At 52.7% G+C, this 18,542-nt stretch overlaps 1 protein-coding gene across 1 annotated transcript in view; it reads right to left on the bottom strand.

The window, feature by feature from the left end:
* LOC308191835 (baculoviral IAP repeat-containing protein 5-like) overlaps nucleotides 1-18,542 on the bottom strand; it is a 166,768-nt gene that overhangs the window by 93,371 nt on the left and 54,855 nt on the right. The window lies entirely within an intron of this gene.

The raw sequence follows: 18,542 nt of genomic DNA, 5'->3' as shown, positions 1-18,542 counted from the left end.
TGGGAAACCAAGCCACAGCTTTATGAAAATCCTCACAGCCGCAGGGTGCTACGGAGGTTGTAAATGTTGGGCCCCGTGATGCTGCCTGCGTTGCACAGAGTTGGTTGGCTCCTCTCCTTCCCCAAGGGCTGACCACTCCTCCTGCTGGTGGGGCTTATTGCAGCGTGCCTGCTGGAAATGTCTCTTTTTGCAACGTGGCTGCAGCTTTTGTCTATTTTTGTTTGAATTCCATCAAGCTCCACAACGATTCACACATAGGCAGCTGAAAGACGAGGATTTTTACGTACTGTTTGCAAACAGCGTTAAGAATCATAGAGTGATCCAGGATGAAAAAGACCTTCAAGGTCATCAAGCCCAACCATCAGCCTGACCTACTGAGTCCCATCACTAAACCATGCCCCTTAGTGCCAAATCCACGTCTCTTGAATACTTCCAGGGATGGGGACTCCACCACTTCCCTGGGCAGCCCACTCACATGCTTGACCACCTCTGTGAAGAAATTCTTCCTAATGCCCAATCTAACCCCCCCCTGGTGCAGCCTGAGACCATTGCTTTATTGCAGATTTAGGGCTCCACCACTTTTGCCGTGTTACCTCATCGGCTGCAGGGCATTTGCACAGCTGAAAGTCTGGAATGACCCAAGGTGAGCCCGGCCTTAAACATGCATAGGAACAGCTAAGATTGGGCAATTTATCTTATAGGGATGCTGCTGAGCCCAAAGAGGGGGCTCAGCGAGGTGTTCGACCAGTGCTTTGGAGAGCGGTTGCTGCCAAGGAGGAAGGACAGAAGTCTGCACGTCACATGTAATGGGGCCACAGCTCCCCAAACCTGAGAAGAAACCTGGCTTCGATGCTCCTATATGCAGTTTTATGGATAAGGAGAACCAGGATGAGCATGTGACATGGTGTCAGGATGTGTCTTTTGTGTGGCCTCCGATGTCAGTGTACCGGCTGTCTGGCGTGTGTTAGCAAGTCAGCAGTGTCATGAGGAGGAAACGCTCCTTCACTGGGTGGGTGACAGGGCCCCAGCACAGGCTGCCCACAGAGGCTGTGGGGCCTCCTCCTTGGAGATCTTCAAGCCCCACTTGGATGTGGTCCTGGGCAAGCAGCTCTGGGTGGCCCTGCTTGAGCAGGGGGTGCACCAGATGGCCCCAGAGGTCCCTTCCCACCTCAGCCCTTCTGGGATCTGTGACCAGATCTAGAGCAGATGGGGTCTGTAACCAACAGGTTTGCCCGTGGGCCCAACAGCATGCTCAGCCAGGCAGATCCCAGCCCCAGGGCACGCGAGGCTGACAGGACAGGACCTCGTGCATTTGCAGGCCGGGAATTATCAGTGCTGGGCCAGCCCTTGGCACTTTTGAGAAAAATCACTATTATGTACGTGTTTCTGTCCAGAAACCCACACAGCTGCAGGACTGGGAGATACCAGTGCACCTGAAACTGTGGCAGAAGAGCAGGATGCTATGTTTTAAATGCCCCCTGCATCAGGCATTATGAGCTAAGATTTAAAGTGAAAAAAGATAGTACGCCTCTTTGTTGCGGGAAATAGCTTGCTAGCAGCCAAATAGGGACACTGAAGTCGGGCTGACAGGTGAATTAACACCGCTACTAGCCACCCTTTTAGTTCTTGAAAGTACCGGGGTGTATTTTTAGCACCAGGGTTTTAGGTGTTTTAGGCCTGAAACCACCTCGGAGTCTGAAAGTCAAGCCCGCCCTGCCAAACCACGCAGCTGCGCTTGGGCAGCCAGACGTTGAGAAAGGAAAAGACACGTAGCTAGAGAATTCAAACAAAAGCTGTCGTGGTTCCCCAGCTGGGGAGATACAGCAGGGCTGGGGAGAAAATGGTCGCTGGGGAACGTCGCTGCTCTGCCGAAGAGGGTTTGGGGGGATTTGGTGAGAAGAAATATCCGGTTCCTGCAGTGACAGGGATCACGGTCTGCCAGGATTAATGCCATCTTGTTATGACTGAGGTGCTCTGGGGTCGGATGGTGCATGGTGTCTGGGCAATGAAACGTGAGCTCTTGAGAGAAGAGGGGAGTTTTAATCAGGAACCATGAAATGGTTCGCATTTGCTGAGCCTTTTGGGGGAAAGAGCTGACTTTTGGATAAGAGACAGATATGTGGAAAGATCTGTCTTATAGAGTCCTCTTTCTGGGTTTCTTGGCTGTCTGTGCTGCCTCTGTCTGTGGCACAGATTTCAGCTGAACTAATCCTGTAAAAATGCTGCAACATCCTCTTAATTCCCTCTAAACCAGATTTTCCTCGGGATAACCACAGCAGAGGCCTGAATCAGTGCAGTCTGTGTTCAGACGTTTCCCGTTGCCTTGAATCACAGTTTGGATGAGCTGAGCTGAGATGCTGGGCAGGGAGCTGGAAGGGCTGGTGGGTCTCATGCTCTCCTGCCACCCTTTGATGGGGCAATAAATTTGGCTGGAGGGCCTGTGGGATGGCCAGGCTTTTTTTTTTTTCTTCTTTTTTTTTTTTTTTTAGTATGTAAAAATAGAAAAGGGGAAAAAAAAAAAAACTTAAAATTCTTTCTTTCCTTGTCCAGCTTTCTACAGAAACAGCAAGGAGAAAAAGTCCCAGGAGAGCAGTTGCTTGAGGCATAGGCAGGGGGTCCATCCAGATTTGCTGAGTCCAGAGACAAGACACAAAACACATCGCACCAAGCCCCTGGTTTCTTCCTCTTCATGCCATAAAGAACATTTCCTTAAGTGAGAGCACCGTGCCATGCAATTTGCAGACCTCCTGCAACAAAATTTAGAGGGGAAGAAAATCCCCCAGTTTCCTGGGTCCTGAGGGAGCAAAAGGTTTAAACCCAAAGGTCTGCTAAACCCATAGGGCTGATGTTCCTACATCAGGATCTGAGGCTGCTGGTTTTTCATGGTGCTGGGACACAGCTGGAGGAAATCCCATGGGACTTGTAAGGAAACAGAGAGGGAAGAGACAAAGAGAAGATGGAGAAAGACAGAGGACAGGCTGATTGAGATGATCAACATGTAAATGTAACTAAAAGCTAGCGGGCATGTCAAAAACACGTTCCCTGGCATCTTGTACAACCTCCCATGATTTTACAGAGACAATATCCATGGTTTATCGACAACAGCAGGTGAGTACAACCGTGAGACTGCTCTGGTGCCTCTTAATCCCTTTAGCACAGCTCCAGGCATCCTGAGGGCAATGTTATGTGCGTCAGCACAGCAGGACTATCATCCTATGAACAACCTCATGTCCTTCTACTGTACAGACCAGGGCTTTCACCCAGAGCTGAGGCCTGCTTCTCTCACTCAGCTGGTTGCCTTGCTCTGCTCTGAGAGCACTGGTCAGAAGATACACTTGCCCCTCAATGCCCTTCAGATGTTTTAAGGAGTTGGGCTGAGCCTGGTCAGGCATGGAAGGAGGGTTGGAAGGAGAATGGCCAGGCGGGTTTCTGGGAGCCATCCCCAGGTGGGTAAGACTTGAATCAAACAACTCCAGGAGAATGTGGACTGGGAAAGGAAAGGTCATGTAGAAGCCCAGGAGGAACCTACAGGTCTTCTGCCTACAGAAAAGAGAAATGACAGTAGTGTTGGAGATAAAAGCTTTGTCTCCAGCTAATTAACAGTGCTGATTCCTGCTCACAGAGCCTAGACGGGCCTTTCAGTGAAAGTCTAAACATTAACAAGGCAAGCGGTGTGCACACAGCGAAGCAGCTCAAACACGGCGTGGGTGGCATGCTGGCGGGCGTTCACACGCAGACACAAAGGAAGGGGTCCTCCAGTGTTCAAGGCTGCCTTCTATCGCTTCGTCAAATATTTGTTTGCATCTGTGACCTTCCGGCATTCCCATCATGGGGGTGATTTCGCCTGCAGGTACGCTGGCAGCCACTTTGAATTACAGCAGGGACCTGTAAGCAGGGCATGTCAACAGAAATCCTCGCAGGTGGGGTTCCTCCAGGAGGTCTTCATTCCTGCAGAACCCAGCGCCAGGCCCTGGCAAAATTTGCCAGTGCCCTGTGACAAGGCTCTCAAAAGTGCTCTTCTCTTCAGAAAGGTTTTTCTGAGGTAACGTGGTGCCAGAGGAACCTCTGGTTTGGTGCAGGGCAGCGCTGCAGCCCCGGGGACGGAGCTGCCCCAGGCCGCTTCAGCTGCAGGCCATGCGGTGCAAGGGGGTGAAGGGGAGCCGTGCGCCGCCGCCAGCGATGGGTCAAGGGCTTCCCTGCTCTGGGCTGCTGTAAGCTCAGCCTTTTAAAACACCGCCACGCCGGCCAAAAGGCTCTTTCCACGTGTTGGGAAGGCAAATAGAACCGAGCACCAGGGAGCAGGCAGAACTGGCCTTTAGTTGCCAGCTCTTCTTGGCTGGTCAGAGAGGATGTTTCCTGAGACCTAATGTACCTCCCACTTTTATTTATTTATTTTCGTCAGGGTGCAGAGCCGGGGGCTGGGGTAGGACGTGCACAAACTCACCGTGTGTTCGGCATCGCGCAGCTGCCTTAGGGAATTCTTTCCCCTCCCCTCCACCCAGGCTGCCCCTCCTCAACTCCTGGAGCTGCAGCCTGCTTGGGAGCAATGCCACCGCAGCGCTGGGACCCGGGGGAGGTCCTGCCTCCAAAAATAATTCTCTGTCTGCCCAGTATCCACTTTATTTATTTATTTATTTTAAGCTGGATCTGTTCCCTGATCAAACCCGTGATAGGGTGAGCTCTGGTGGGTCACTGGGGAGGGGAAGGTGGCATTTTCCTGCACAGGCCCTGGATATTCCAGCACAGGATGGCCTGGTTGGCCATCAAAAGCCCTGCCAGACTCAGAGCAGGGGGACAGAGCACCAAAAATGTTGCCTGATGCTCCTCAAGCAGCAGAGGCTCACGGAGCCTGCGGTGCCTGGTAGACAGGCCCTTGTTATTATGCCCCAATGACAAGCTGCATCCAAGGAATGTCGAAGAGCATTGCTGATGTTTGTGAGATAGCCTACAGGCTCATGGACCCATCCTAACACTGCTTAGTGCTTTGGCGAGACCAGCTACCTGGGATAGATATTTACCACCCTGGTCACACAGGGGTTTACCACCCTGGTCACACATTTCAGGCTAGCAGGGCTCTTCATGTCATCTTGTCCATGATGATTCTGTCCAAGATACTCCTGAACATCATAGTTCGCCTGTGTCAGACCCCAGAGGTTGTGCTGGCTAACACACACAGCAACAAGGAGGCCTTCCAGGCTGTCTTTGAAAGCCCCAGGAGAGACTATGAGTCGCAGAGGCTCCTGGGGAAATACCATTAATTTGTATGTAGGAAAAACCCCTTGACACTTCAAAATACTATGATGAAGGGGAAATAACTGTAAGAAAAGAGAGGAGACCAGGTCTTTGTTCTCTGGTGTAAGGTGACCTGGAGAAAGGGGGGAAAGGGATGGAGCCTCTGGTTCTTGACCTCCAGAGAAGTTAAGTTGTGCACCTGATCTGATCCACTGCTGAGATGGTAACCTCATGGGTAACCTCATCTGGGTCGATGCAGAGCTGGTTCTGGTAGGTGATGCTGAATCTAGCGTGGGAACGGGCTCATCTGTCCTCTGATGGAGAGATGAGATCTCTCCCTGTTTCTTCTGGACCATCAGAGGGTAGTTCTCTTTAGTCGGGGCTAGTCTTGCATTTCTCTGCCTGGTTCTGCTGCACTGTGGTAGTCAGGACTTAACTTGCCTTTGTTAAACTTCAGAAGTCGGTTGCTTTGCTTTGGCTAGAGTATTAGGCTGGCTCTGTGCCTTGACCAGCATGTCTCTAGTCCTTGGACCAAGCTCTAGGGGGCTGGGACATGGATCCTTCAGGCCCTTCCTCTAACAAAAGTTGGGTGTCTCTAGCTCTGGGGATTGGCAGGGAGGCAGACACCTTTGTAATGCTGATGGCCCTTGAGAACATGTGTCCTGACCCTCCCTGGCAGAGTCACAAATTCCACCTGAGAATGGGGAAATCAATAGGAAGATCAGCTGTAACACTGACCAATGCCAGAAGATCATACTGTCCCTCAATAAAGGATGAAAATCCAAAAATGCTGACCATGGCACAAGTGTCTGAGGTGCTTCTCTGGCTCTTGGAAGAGGTTTGGTGCTGGGAGGTGACGCGGGTAGGAAGACGTGTTTCACTTCAGCCATGCGACCGACATCTTCTGCAAAGCAGACCTGGCCAGACTGAAGGCACCTGATCTGCTGGCCTTTGATTTCGTAAAAAGGGAACCCATCTGGTTGCTGTGGTGGGAAAAAAGCTAGGGGAAGAGGCATGCAAGTTTGCAGCAGGGGAAGTCCCCTGGAAGCACCTTTAAACCATTAGCGGGACCCAGCCTGGACTTTCGAGGTGGCCCACTGAGCCCAAACCTCCCAGAAGGGAGAGAACAGGGCATGGTCCACACTTTCCCAGAGGTCCACAGAGGTCACACCACAGAGGTGGGGTGCATCACACCACCACCAGCGATTCTGAACGTCGCTAATTTTGGGTGCCAGCTCTGGACCTGTGCTGTCACCAGCGTGGAGGGTGGCACCATGTGGGTGGCGACACACTGCCTGCCTCGTTCGGCGGGGATGTGACCTCCAGGGAGTGGATGGTGGGCATGGAAAACCTGAAACTTTGCTGCCACGTCACCCCGCCTTGGTTTTCTCCTCGCCCACAGGCAGATGCCAGCTGTGGGTCTCATGGGTGGCAAAGCTGCAGGGCCCTGCAGCACTTTGTGCCCTTGCAGCTGAAGTGGCTCCCAGCTGCTGGCACCGAAGCCCATCAAGCTCAGGTCCCTCAAGACAAGGACCTATCCCAAGTGATTGTGCCCGTCTGATGCCTGCGACTAGGGATCTGTGCCTGGCTATGGCTTTTCTGATGTCTGATGGTGGCTGAACTCATGCTCCTTGCTGGTGGGCTTTGTAGGAGCTCTTCTCCATCTCCCTTGTCCTCAGAAAGCTCGTGGGAACGTAACTATCTTCAAAAGCTCTCACGCCCTGCCAAAGCTGTTTGAAAGCTCTTGGTGGGTTAAAATGTTAGAAGAGGGGGAGTGAGGAGCAGATGCAGCTCTTGCTTAATTTTTACGGCCTTAAGGACCCGTGCTAAAAACAAGTTAAGAAAAAAGCGTTGTTTCCAGGAAAAGTTTTCAAAAGTCTCGGCTTCATTTCCTTTCCAGGGTCATGAAAGCTGCTCTTTGATAAAAATTGTAATTTAAAAAAAAACAAAAACAAAAACAACAGTCTTATTTTTTTTCTATACTTTAATGTTGTAAATTCTGTAGGGGAAGGGAGTGCTCAGAAATAATGGCAGAGGAAAAAAAAAAAAAAAGGTCTGTGCTTTCTCACAGCTTGTTCTTAGGAAGATATTTTTTTTTTCTTTTTTTTTTTTTTTCTGACAAAGATCTTTGGAAAGTGGTTTTCTTAGCTCTGCCCTGACCTGAAACTGGGGGTAAAACTTGTCAGGGTGGAGAAACTGAGTGGCCTGGCCAGAGGGGAACAGCACTCATGGTAGCACCAGCAATTTTTCCTCTGACTCCACTGCAGCGGTGCTGAGCGATCCCACCCGTGAGCAAACCCTCAAGCTCTAGTGCAGCTGCTGACTCGAGGCACATTTCTTTTCCTAGATGTCACCTTGGGTTTCCTCCCCCCCTCCCCAGCCTCTCTGGATTTCTAGGATGCCTGAACTCATTGCTGACTGTGGTAGTGCTGATGTGGATGGGCTGGGCTGCATATTTGGGATCTGATTCAAAGCCCACTGAAGGCAGGAGCCGTTCGCTGCTGATGTCAGTGGTCTCGGGAGCAGGCACTGTGTAACTGTTACTTGTTATATGGACAATCACAGTTAAAGGGACCGAAGAAAAAAAAAACACATTCATTTTAAAGGTAAATAAAGGAGGCATGATTCTCCTGGACTCTTCCTAGCCCATGAGCATCTGGGATCCCTCCCAGACTGTGCCAGCCTCTTACTTTTTGGGGATTTGCAACTGGCCTGCAGCAAGCAAACGTCCCTCTTTCTGTGCCTTCCCTTTGCAGCTGGTGAATGCCTTTCCAGCCTGCCTCCTGCAGCCTGCAGCTGGGCTTTCTCTGCCTCCCGTGGCACTGCGGCACCCCAGGCTCTTCTTGGCAGGCTGCGGACGGGGTGTCTGGGGGTGCTTCCAGCTCTGGCTGCCCAGAACCAAGAGGCCAACCCACTGCTGGGTGGCCTGGGGGATGGAAAGATGCCCCCTTGCCCACCTTGATGCCTCTGTGGCTGTTGCCAATAATGATAACAGCAAGGGCCTGTCCACCTCCACCCATGCCCATGGCTCAATGCCTGCTCTGCCAGCTGCTGAGCAGCCAGATTAAGGATCCTGCTTAAACCAGAGCATTGCACCCCCAAAGCACAGAGACACCAAATTGCCGAGGCTGCCTGCTTTAGAAGAGAGTTTTTACTTGCTCTTGTGTTTGAAACGAAAGAAGAGATTTGTGAAGGGAGACAAAAAGCCAACGGTGACCTTACAATCACACACCTCTGTGCCGTGCCTGCGCTGCCAGGGCCCGCAGAAGGAGAGCAGAGCAGGATCTGTGCTGCCCATAGCAGGGAGCAGCGTCTGGGAGGTTTGTACCTTGGAGAGAGGGCAGTGAGTTATAGAAAGTGCTGAATTTGTCAGCTGCGACCACTCCTGGGATAGGCAGGGGTTGCGATTATTCTTACTTTTTCTAGTAATTTCAATTCTCATAGGGGCAGCTGCTCCGGAGGAGATGTTTATGCACAATGCGTGCAGGCTGGTGCATGCCACCAACGACCAAGTTCAGTGGAGAAAACTAAGGACAATACAGGACCCGTAGAATCAGGCAGTGGGCTTAAAAACCAGAGGATTGGTTAAATGGTTTTTGGAAGAAGGGAACTGTTTTCTTTTTGCATTGCGGACCTCTGGATGGCGGCTGGGCTGCATGCTGGTGCAAACTCCCAGCGTGGGGCAAGGCTGCAGGTGAGGAGCTGCCAGAGGAGGTGTGTGAGATTTGGGTGGGTATTTAATTGGGGAGAATTACCGAGTCATTGGGACTGGATTGCTTATTTGACTTTCTTTGGGCTTCATCCAAAGCTTGCTAAAGCTAACATGATTTTTTCCACTGGCTTCCGTGGGCTTTGGATCGGGATCTTTGTGCCTACAGGGTTATCTCAATTTCCTGGAACTCGTTCACTGTTTGAATTTGCTAAGTATATTTACTGCCAGCCTTCTTTCTTCTTTAACTCCCGCAGTTGGATTGCAAAAAGTTCCCGGCAGCTGCTGGTCGCAGGGGCCACGTCGCTGTCTCGCAATCCGCCACGGAGGTCCCTGGGTGTCCCCTGCCCTGGCTGGCTCCGTGTAACCCTTACCAAGTCAGATCCGCTGTGAATTTCCCTCTTGCAGGAGGAGTTGAACCTTCTGAAGCAGCTGAAGATTCAGGAGTGTCAGAAAGAATTATGATGTTTTTCTTTTGGAGCCTCAGACCCTCTTTCTCCAAGGCACGGCTGCCAGGAGATGAACTTGCTCCGAGCTCACCCCCAGCACCGTCACTCACACATCGTCCCCCCCCCTGTGCTGGGGCTTGCCCCGCGGTCCCCGTGTGAGCCTGTCCCCCCCTGTGGGCCCTGCTGGGGATGGGGTTCATTTGGGGCCCTTCTCTGAGCTCATGTAGGGTTTGGTACCATGGTTTTCGGCGGTGGTGCAGGCATGGAGATCTGCCTGCTGTCAGTAAGAGCGAAAGCGAGGATCTGAGTTTGCACAGTCCGTAGTACAAGCCGTGATGTCCTGTACTGTACTCATACAAGTGCTGATGGAAATCTCAGTCTTTCGGGAAAATACATATTTGTTTTTCATCCAGGAGTCAAGATGGTCCTTTAATTTTGGGAACCAAATGAGAAAAAAAGAACAGCTTTAAACCAGCCCCCTCTTCCCTCGAGCATTTCTGAGCCCTCCAAGTAGACCCGGACTCCTACGTGGGGGACAGCCTGTCTTCTTATGACATGTATTTTCTGGAGACAGTGTTCAATGTGAGTGTCTGACCCTGGACTGCCATTTTAGATGGGCTTGGAGTCTACTCCGAGCTTTGTTCATTTATTTTTAACTAGTGATTTGCATTTCAAAAGTTGATGAGTTAGTCTACAATTAGGAGCAGAGGTAGATTGTAGACAAGCTTTACGTTGTCATGCTCAAGGTAAATATTTCCCTTGAGCACACAGAGCCAAAGTACAGCTTGCATATATATAAAACCAGGGACAAGCTGCAGCTTTCCAGCAGCGAATATGCCTCTTTTATTCTGGGTCAGTGCTGGCACAGTCCTCTCCTGCCCGGGTGCTGCGACCTCTTGCAGTTATAGCATGGGCTGCTGCCCCTGTGAAGCTCTGCCCCAAGCCTGCTCCTCCAGCATCGTGTGGACACGTGAGGTTGCAGCTGCTAGCAGAAAGCACGTCTGTCCATTTCTAACCCGGATGGCCAGGAAAAAGCCTAGAAACTACGACCCTCTTCCCTCTACTAAGTCATATTGAGTCAGAAGGACCCTAAATGAATTATTTGAAGGGATCCAGTGTTTTTTTGCTTCGTTTTGTTTTGTTTTAATTTAAGATAATCTTGGCATGTATGTCACATCATAACGCTCGGGGTTTACAACACGTTGTTCTTTACAAGTGACTTCCACAGCTCAATTACGTCGTATGAAGAGATTAATTAACTTTACGAGAGTCGCAGCCTCTGGCAGTGGAAGCAGGAACCGCGCCTGCTGGCTGGGCTGGATCCAGGCTGATTCTGCACAAAGACTTTGGCTGGGCGCACTCCTCCTCCCTGGCACCCGAGCGGCGTGTGAGCCCGGCGAGCGGGGATACAGCACGCGCGTCTCCAAAACGTGGAGGTGGTCAAGCTTTGCTGTCCCCCCTGCCACAGACATTCCCCCCCGAGCATGACAGCGCTTTGGGAGGTGTTTTCCCTTTGCACGGGGCTGTCTGAGACCTCCCCACTGCTCCCACTGTGTGGTCCCAGGAGGAGCCCGGGCGGCACGGCGCTGCCGTGTCAGAGCGCTTCAAACTGACACATGTCGCGATGACCTTATTTCCCCAGCTTTCCCTCGTTCAGCCTCTTCGTGGCCTGGTTTTATTTTTAAGGCCGTGGACAAAGACCGAAAAATGTTCGCCTTTGCCAAGGCGAGCGCTGGCCAAAAGTCCTCTGTGCCGCTGCGCTCCTCGCCACTCACGCACGGCTCAGGCCGGACCCCGCACCGGGCTCAAACATCAGCCTGGGACCGGGGCACAATCATGCTCTTACTCGGAGAGGTCTGTCTTATTTGCTGATGTAAAAATCCCTGAGTACAAGGCGTTGTTTTGAGGCTGAAAGGCGAGCACAGCGTGTTCTCGGACGGCGGGGTGCAGGTACGCGGCGCTGCCCTAAGAAGAGCAATTCAGAGCTGGGATTTACCTTGGCATCGCTCGGTGCCACCTCACACAGGTTTAACCTCTCCCAAGGCCTGACGTTCCCCGATGGATTTTTTGGAAGAAAAACTGCTTAACATTTATTTTCCCTCCTCCCCCCCCTTTTTTTTCCCCTCATTTTCTCTCTTAACTTCTTCTTTTCTTTTTCTCCTTCTTCTACTTCTTTATCTTCCCCTCAGGATCTGGTTCACCGGTGCCGCTACAGAGGCAGCGTGTTCAGAGCACTCCCCTCACAGCTGCTCTGCTTCTCTGGGTAAATAACCATCCCTAGGTGTGTCTGGACACATTTCCATGCTGATGTGGCAGATCCCAGGAGCTCTGCAGCCAGGCTTTTCCTGCACAGACAGAGAGGCACTGCTGGCCCTTTTGCGCAGCCCCCAACGCAGTAGTGAAAAGTTGCTCTCCATCTTTTTTATAAGCCCCCTTTAAGTACTGAAAGGTCGCGATGAGGTCTCCCCGGAGCCTCCTCTTCTCCAGGCTGAACACCCCCAGCTCTCTCAGCCTTCCTTCACAGGATCGGCGCTCCAGCTCTGTTTGATTTATACGAGTGTGGGACATGGTTTTCTGGGACGAATCGCTCTGCATCAACAACCACAGGTGGTGGGACATGCTCAAAGGGGAGTCGGCACACTCAGCTAGGACACAGGAGATCCCTCCACCACTGGCCCCGCAGAGACCTAGGAGAAGCTGCATCCTCCTGACTGAGCTTCTTTTCCTGAAGAGCGGGGTTGATGCTGCTGCCTTTCTATCCCAAGTGCTTTGCAGCTGCTTGGTGTCACATTCTGGAAATCGGCATTCGCAGCGTGTCCATGAGGACCCAACACAAAGCCTCAGGGAGAGATTTTCCTGCTGGCTCGTGCTCAAGCGCCCCTGGGCAGCCCAGGATGGTGACTTCGGACACATGTGTTTGCCTTTCCCACTTCTCTTTGCTGAGCAGGACCCGGGGTAGGAGAGCCTCACACATGGCAAATGCTGCGTGCCAGGATGACGTGGTGGTTATAAATAAAGATGTAAAACCAAATTACCTGTCTGGAGGCGAGCGTCCGGGTGGCAGGCGTTATCTCTGCCTGCAGCTTTGACTGCATTACGGAACAGCAGAAACCGCTTCAGATCTTCGCTCTCCCTTTCTGGCCCTTGTGCCACCATTTTGCCACCCCTCCGGGTACACCAAAGCCTCCGACCACAGAGGTGGTTCATACTTTTCTCCCTTTGGATGCAGGAAAAACAGCCTGGAGAGAAGAGTATGGGGAGCTGGTGTGTCATGGTGAGGGCTGTCCTGATTTGCCTACCAGCCACGCTTTCAGCTCCCTCTTCTCTTTGCCCTTAGGGGGTACAGGTGGCTTGCTGGTGTAGTTTTGTGGTGTAGTTTTTATTGGGTGGGAAGCCAGGCCATCCCTGCTGCTCTTCTTGTAGTGGTCAGCCCCTCCTGACAGCTTGCTGTGATTTGCACCGTGGACATGAACTCTTATACCACGGAAAGTGAGAAAAGCCCCCCAGATACGACCAGCGATTGCCCCGTTACACTCTAATGGCAGTGGAGGAAGACAAGCTGCACGTCCCTGAGTCACCTCACCAGATTTTGTAAGTCCTGAAGCATTTGGTGTTTCTCATTTTGGAGTCACAGAGATTCTGTCCAGCCAAACTTTGGGGAGAGGCATAAAGTTACCCGGACCTAAAGCCAGTTTGGGAGGGAGATGGATGCTCCCCCTCCCTGAATGACCCCTCCTGAGGATGAAGAAGGGCCTCCGAAGGAGCTCCCACTACCTTTTTCCTTGCCCAGAGGGGAATGCCCTTTCTTCCAAGCTGTATACAGCCCTTGGTTGCATGGCAAAGGATTAGGTAATTTCCTTCCCTCCCCTTATGGAAGGTGCTTTGATTAGCGTAACCATTGTGTTCCCAAATTAGCTGCTGTCTCTGGCTTTGCCTTTAGGCTGGCTCTTCCTGTCACAAGCAGGCTCTGGCACTGTGATACAGCTTTCCACCCATCAGCCTGCTGCTGACGTCCCAGCCACCCCACTGACACCGGTGGTGCGCTGGGCGGGAGGCAGGGGCCTGATCCTGATAAACCAAAGCAAAGATAAACTGCCTGCGGCCCCCGGTCCTCCTTGGCCTCAGGGGCTGGCAGTCCCGGATGAGACGAGAAGGGAGGGTCAGCACCCTGCTGCATGGGGTGGATGGACGGATGTCATGCCAGTAGCTGGCGTTTCTCCTTGTCTGAATTACGCAGGCATAGGCGGTCACAAATCACGCCAAGGTCTCTGATGAGTTTTTCCAAGATTTCCTCAGGCCTGTCATTGCCGGGCTGCCCAGAAGAAGCAGCACAACAGCTGGGAGTCCTGCAGCCGTGCCAGAAGGACACATGAAACGAAGACATTTTAACAGGAAAAGGTGCTTTCAGGCAATAAATGTGGATCCAGCTGTTCTTAGCGACTTATTTTTTTTCCCTTGCACAGCTGTAATATGAAGATTAGTGACACGGCGAGAAGATCAGACTCGGTGCTTATCAGAGAACCACAGGATGGCTGAGGTGGGAAGGGACCTCGGGAGGTCACCTGGTCCAGGTATGCCTGCGTTGCCCCTATCATTCACCAAGACACCACATGAGCCCATCAGTTTTTGGTTCAGGATGGATCTGGCTATGCCCCATCTACCAGCTGCCCTTCCAGAGCTCATGTACCTCACGATGGGACTACAGAGAGCTCATCCTGCTGCCCTCCAGTGCCTGGGACAGGTGTGTTAAAGCTTTCAGACAAACAGGCTTTGATGTGAAGCTTGTGGGACCACGGCATTTCCTGGGCTGAGACCAGCAGCAGAAGGAACAAAGGTGCATCTCCTTCTCTGCCATGGCATCAGAGAGAACACGGAGCCCTAGCTCAGGAAAAGGGCTGGAGGTAGAGTTTACTGAGGAGCGAGGACAGACTGTGCTGATCAGGCACACGGCACGGCCAGACGAGCACACTGACCAGCCCCTGCAGGGCTTTTGTTCCCTTATCCCTGTTTTCCTCGAGTGACCACACCTGCCATTGTTCCTCTGGGCTCTCTCGGTGTGCCTGCAGACAAACTTCTCGCTGCTTCGCCTTGCACATTGTTCCAGCGCCTGGCACTGGGAAGTTAGGCTTTCTCTGCTCTCCGGGCCCTGCTGGTGCTTCACCCCGCGCTGTTCTCCAGAGCCACAGGCGTCATCCCACTAAGTCTGTGCACATCTTGTTCCTCAGCTCCGCGGTTGTGAACCCTTTGGTTCACAAGCCACCAGGGTTGTTGCTTTTCAAAAAAAAACTTCATTTAAGCCCCTAGAAGACCAAGTGACTCTTCAAGGAGGAGGAACTGGCCTAGCAGGACGCATGCCTGGAAAGTGAAGCAGGAGAGCATATACTGGCTTACAAATTATGTTACAGGAGACACACGACTCGCCTGCAAACCACGTTAGCTGCTCTGAAAGCCATGGCTCTGGGTAATGTCTGTGGGCAAATGTAGCTGGGATGGCTCCTTCTTCTGCTGCCCACCTCATGTCCCTCCTGTTGGCTGCAATCAGGCTTCCCCGTATGTCTTCAGAGAAGGAAGGGAGCAGCTATGGGGCTACATCTCCTGCTCACAGGTCCCAGGGCAGTGCTGATGGCACTAGGGATGGGAGAAATCAGTGTGCAAAGCCCATGGTGGTCGATCAGGGACTCCCGATCGCCACGGAGAGCAGGACCTGCTTGCAGAGCAGCTCTGGTCAGGCATGCAGCTGGGAAGCTGAAGTCTCTTTGGTGTCAGGTCTTGTCCCCAGAAGGTGTGTCCAGGGGTCCCGAACCAGCTAGCTAACACTCACGGCTGGCTGAGCCATGGGAGGTGGCGTTGCAGTTTCACAGCCCCCTCCCTGCTGAGATAAGTCTGTCCAAGAAAATTCAGCAGCAGCACGAGTTTAAATATGCTCTGCCTAAAGCCTCTCTGAAGATGGATGAAGGCACTGATGAACCACATGGACATCTGACCTTGCCCCACTTCAAAGCACGTGTCGCCATGCCTTCAAATGGCCCGGAGCAATCCGACACCAGGCTTCAGGCAGACTTACACAGTGGGAGCCCTGTTACGGCCAGGGAGGCAGAAGAAAGGACACCACAAAAATGTGATGTTCTCGATGAGGTCAGCGGGCAAAGCGGGAAGTAGTTGGGGAGGAAAGAAAGAGATTATCCAGTACAAAACTTTACCACTTTATCAGCTAATTCAACTCCAGGCTCCTCATCAATGCTGTCTACTTCTGTAACAGTTTTATTGTCAGAGGTCCTAAAGATAAAGTCACTGAACTTTTGGCTTCTGGTTGCCATTTCTGCAGGCTGGAGTGGTTGGAAAAATGAGGGAAAAAAAATAAGCTAAAATGCTGATGGGTGGCTCGTAATTAGGTGCGGGCACTAGTACAGATGTGGTCGCAAGAGCAGGGGCTGGCCAGCAGCCTCTGGATCACACAGCCGAGGTGGTCTCATCGCCTGGGGACAGCTGTGCTGTGACACCCTTTTCTTAAACCCCCTTGCTCCGTCGTGGCTGGGTTTTGTGGCTGTGTGCTCATCCCTCCCCACGGGTTGGCCATGCCAGGTGCCTTGTTTTGCAGGCTGAAAATCTGTGGATGGGTTTGCGTTTGTTTCTCTGCCAGAACAGCCTCTTAACTCCTCACTTAACGCTTTGCTCTTCCTAGCATGCTTCCTGTGCTGTTCTTAGGGGAAGCCAGGGGATACCTTGCTGCAGAAGCAGGCCTGGTCACCTCTGCAGTGACACGGTGATCTTTCCAACCCAAACCTCAGCCACGCTGCTGCAGAAATGTCTGCAAGGAGCAGCAGGACTGATCCAGAGGTGATTGCTGTGACCTCCATGCGTCTGCACGGCGGCCCCGCTGGTAAATAAAGCAGAGCCTGTAGCGCAGTCACATCCCGAGCAAAGGCTGCCTCTCCTCTGGCTCCTACCAGCCTTTGCGGCGTGTTTCTGTACCAGCAAGCCACGGCAGCAAGGGTGGCGGTCACGTCCCCACGTCCCCGCGGGCACCACCAGGTCCTGTAACACAACGCAGGCCGTCTGCGAGCTGAGCCCCAGCCCCGAGGCAGGACTCGGTGATCCTCTCTGCAGGGTCTCGCCTGGCCCTCCAGGAGGAGAAGGGACCTGGGGAGCCCTGCGGAGCGTCCCCCTGCCTCGCAGCAGGGTTTGTTTGACGACCGCTGCGCAGAGCTAAAAATATCCCCGCGATGGTTATGAATTTAGGATAACTAATACATCTAGCGGAAAGATTTGGAGCTGCTCCAGGGCTAAACAACAGCTTCTTCACCGGCGGCCAAAGACTTGTGGATGCAAAAATAACTAGGGACTAAAAAACTTGAGCTGGAGCAGGGGATTTTCAGATCGAACCCAAGAAAAACTTTCTAGCGGTGAGGATGACCGTGGATAGTCGCCAGCACTCTGGTTATTTTAACAACAGGGTACACAGGGCTCTGGTGGGGCTAGATTTGGTCTGGATGCTGCCTCTGGGCAAGGGCTGGGCTGGGTGACTTGCTGGGGGCCCCCGGGCCGTGATCACGGCTGGGCAGACCCCCGCACCCTAGCTGCCCTCCTCGGCAGGTTAGAGTGCTGCCCTCCTTGGTTAGAGTATTTCATTGCTTTGCCCTTTGCTTACACCTCTTAGGAGATGAACTTTTTGCTCTTTGGCATGGAAGAATTAAAAAACAAACAAACACGGGACTCATCCCTGTTGCTGTAGTAGAGGACACCCAGGTCCAAAACCTCCATGCCTTTACCTGAAGGGCTGAGCGTTGGATCGCTCTCTGCCCATGTCCATCCTTTGTGCCTTTGGTCTTGCCAGTCCAGGTCCAGCCTGCGGCGGGGAGCCCTGCCCTGCCTTGCCCAACCACCTGCTTTGCCTGCAGCGCGCAGAAAACCCACAAAACTCTCCAAGATCTCACGAGTGCTGAGAATAGAAGTGCCGGTGCCTATTTCAGGTCCCCCTGCAGAAGCCGCATTATCATAATTAGCCGAAACGTTTCTCCATTAGCATATTTTTCTCAAATTTCATCGCACCAGTCTGCATAAAACAGTTGCTTATTCTCCTTGCCATTGTGTCGAGATGTACCAGGCTGAGGACAGGACCTGCTGCCCGGCCCAGCCTGGCCTCAATAGCACAGCTTGTTCTCCGCGCAAGGGGTGGCGATGCCGTGGCAGCTGATGTAAATCCCAGGGATACCGCTGAGAACAGCCCCATTTGCCACCCCGTGAGAGCCGCTGAAACGCATTAACGTTGTTATCCCCCTCACTCTTCAATCACCTGAAATTTCATTCTGCCCAAACGCTGAATTTTCCCCGGGACCCAGCTCTGCTGCCTCCGAGATCACAAGTCCCTGCAATAATGTTAAATTATCCCTCCCAGCCACTTCCCATAACAAATTAACTTCTTCCTCTATATCCAGTGCCTAACAATGCAGGAGCCACAGCGTGCACCACAACGGGGCCAGGGCTGAGCAGGACAGGGAAGGAGATGGCTTTGAGCTTGGCTGAAGGTGTGGAGACACGAGGGGCATTCCCACCTGAGTCCAGGCCATCTGTGCAAATCTGGGTGAAAAGCACAGCTAATGCAATTCCTGGGTTACAGAGCAGGCAGCAAACTTCTGTTCCAGCCCTTTTCGTTGCTCATCAGCCTATGGGTCCTGCCTGCTTGGGTGGCCAGTTGGTTCGTTGGGTGGCTGGTTGGGCAGGTAGTTGTTTTTTTTGGGAGGTGGGTTGGTTGGCTGGGGGGTTTGTTGTAGTTGGTTTGTTGGGTGGTTTGCTGTTTTATTAGGTGGTTTGTTGAGCAGGTAGTTGGGTTGTTGGGTGGTTGGGGGGTTGGTTGGGGGGTTGGTTTGGAGGCACAGTCCTACGGAGATGGGCCTCTGGCCGTACCAGGACGGCTCTCACAGCACACGTTAGGGTAGGGCACCTCCCAAAGAGCGCCCTAGCTCTTCTCTAACGGTTCAGCCTAATAATTAGTCCATCCAGCGCGAACGGAGCCCCTTCCAGCCCTTTCCTTTCCACCTCCAAGGCGCCGAAGCACCTAACTAATCCCAGCCCGTGCCACAACCAGGCCCCCGCGTCCCACACCCCCCGTCCCACCACGGACCAGCACACGCGCGGCGCCCTGACGGGACCCC

This window comes from Anser brachyrhynchus (genome assembly GCF_964034855.1).
Source record: "Anser brachyrhynchus genome assembly, chromosome: 3".
Taxonomy (NCBI): Eukaryota; Metazoa; Chordata; class Aves; order Anseriformes; family Anatidae; genus Anser; species Anser brachyrhynchus.
Note: the sequence above shows the minus strand (reverse complement) of the source record. Positions and strands in the feature narration are given on the sequence as shown.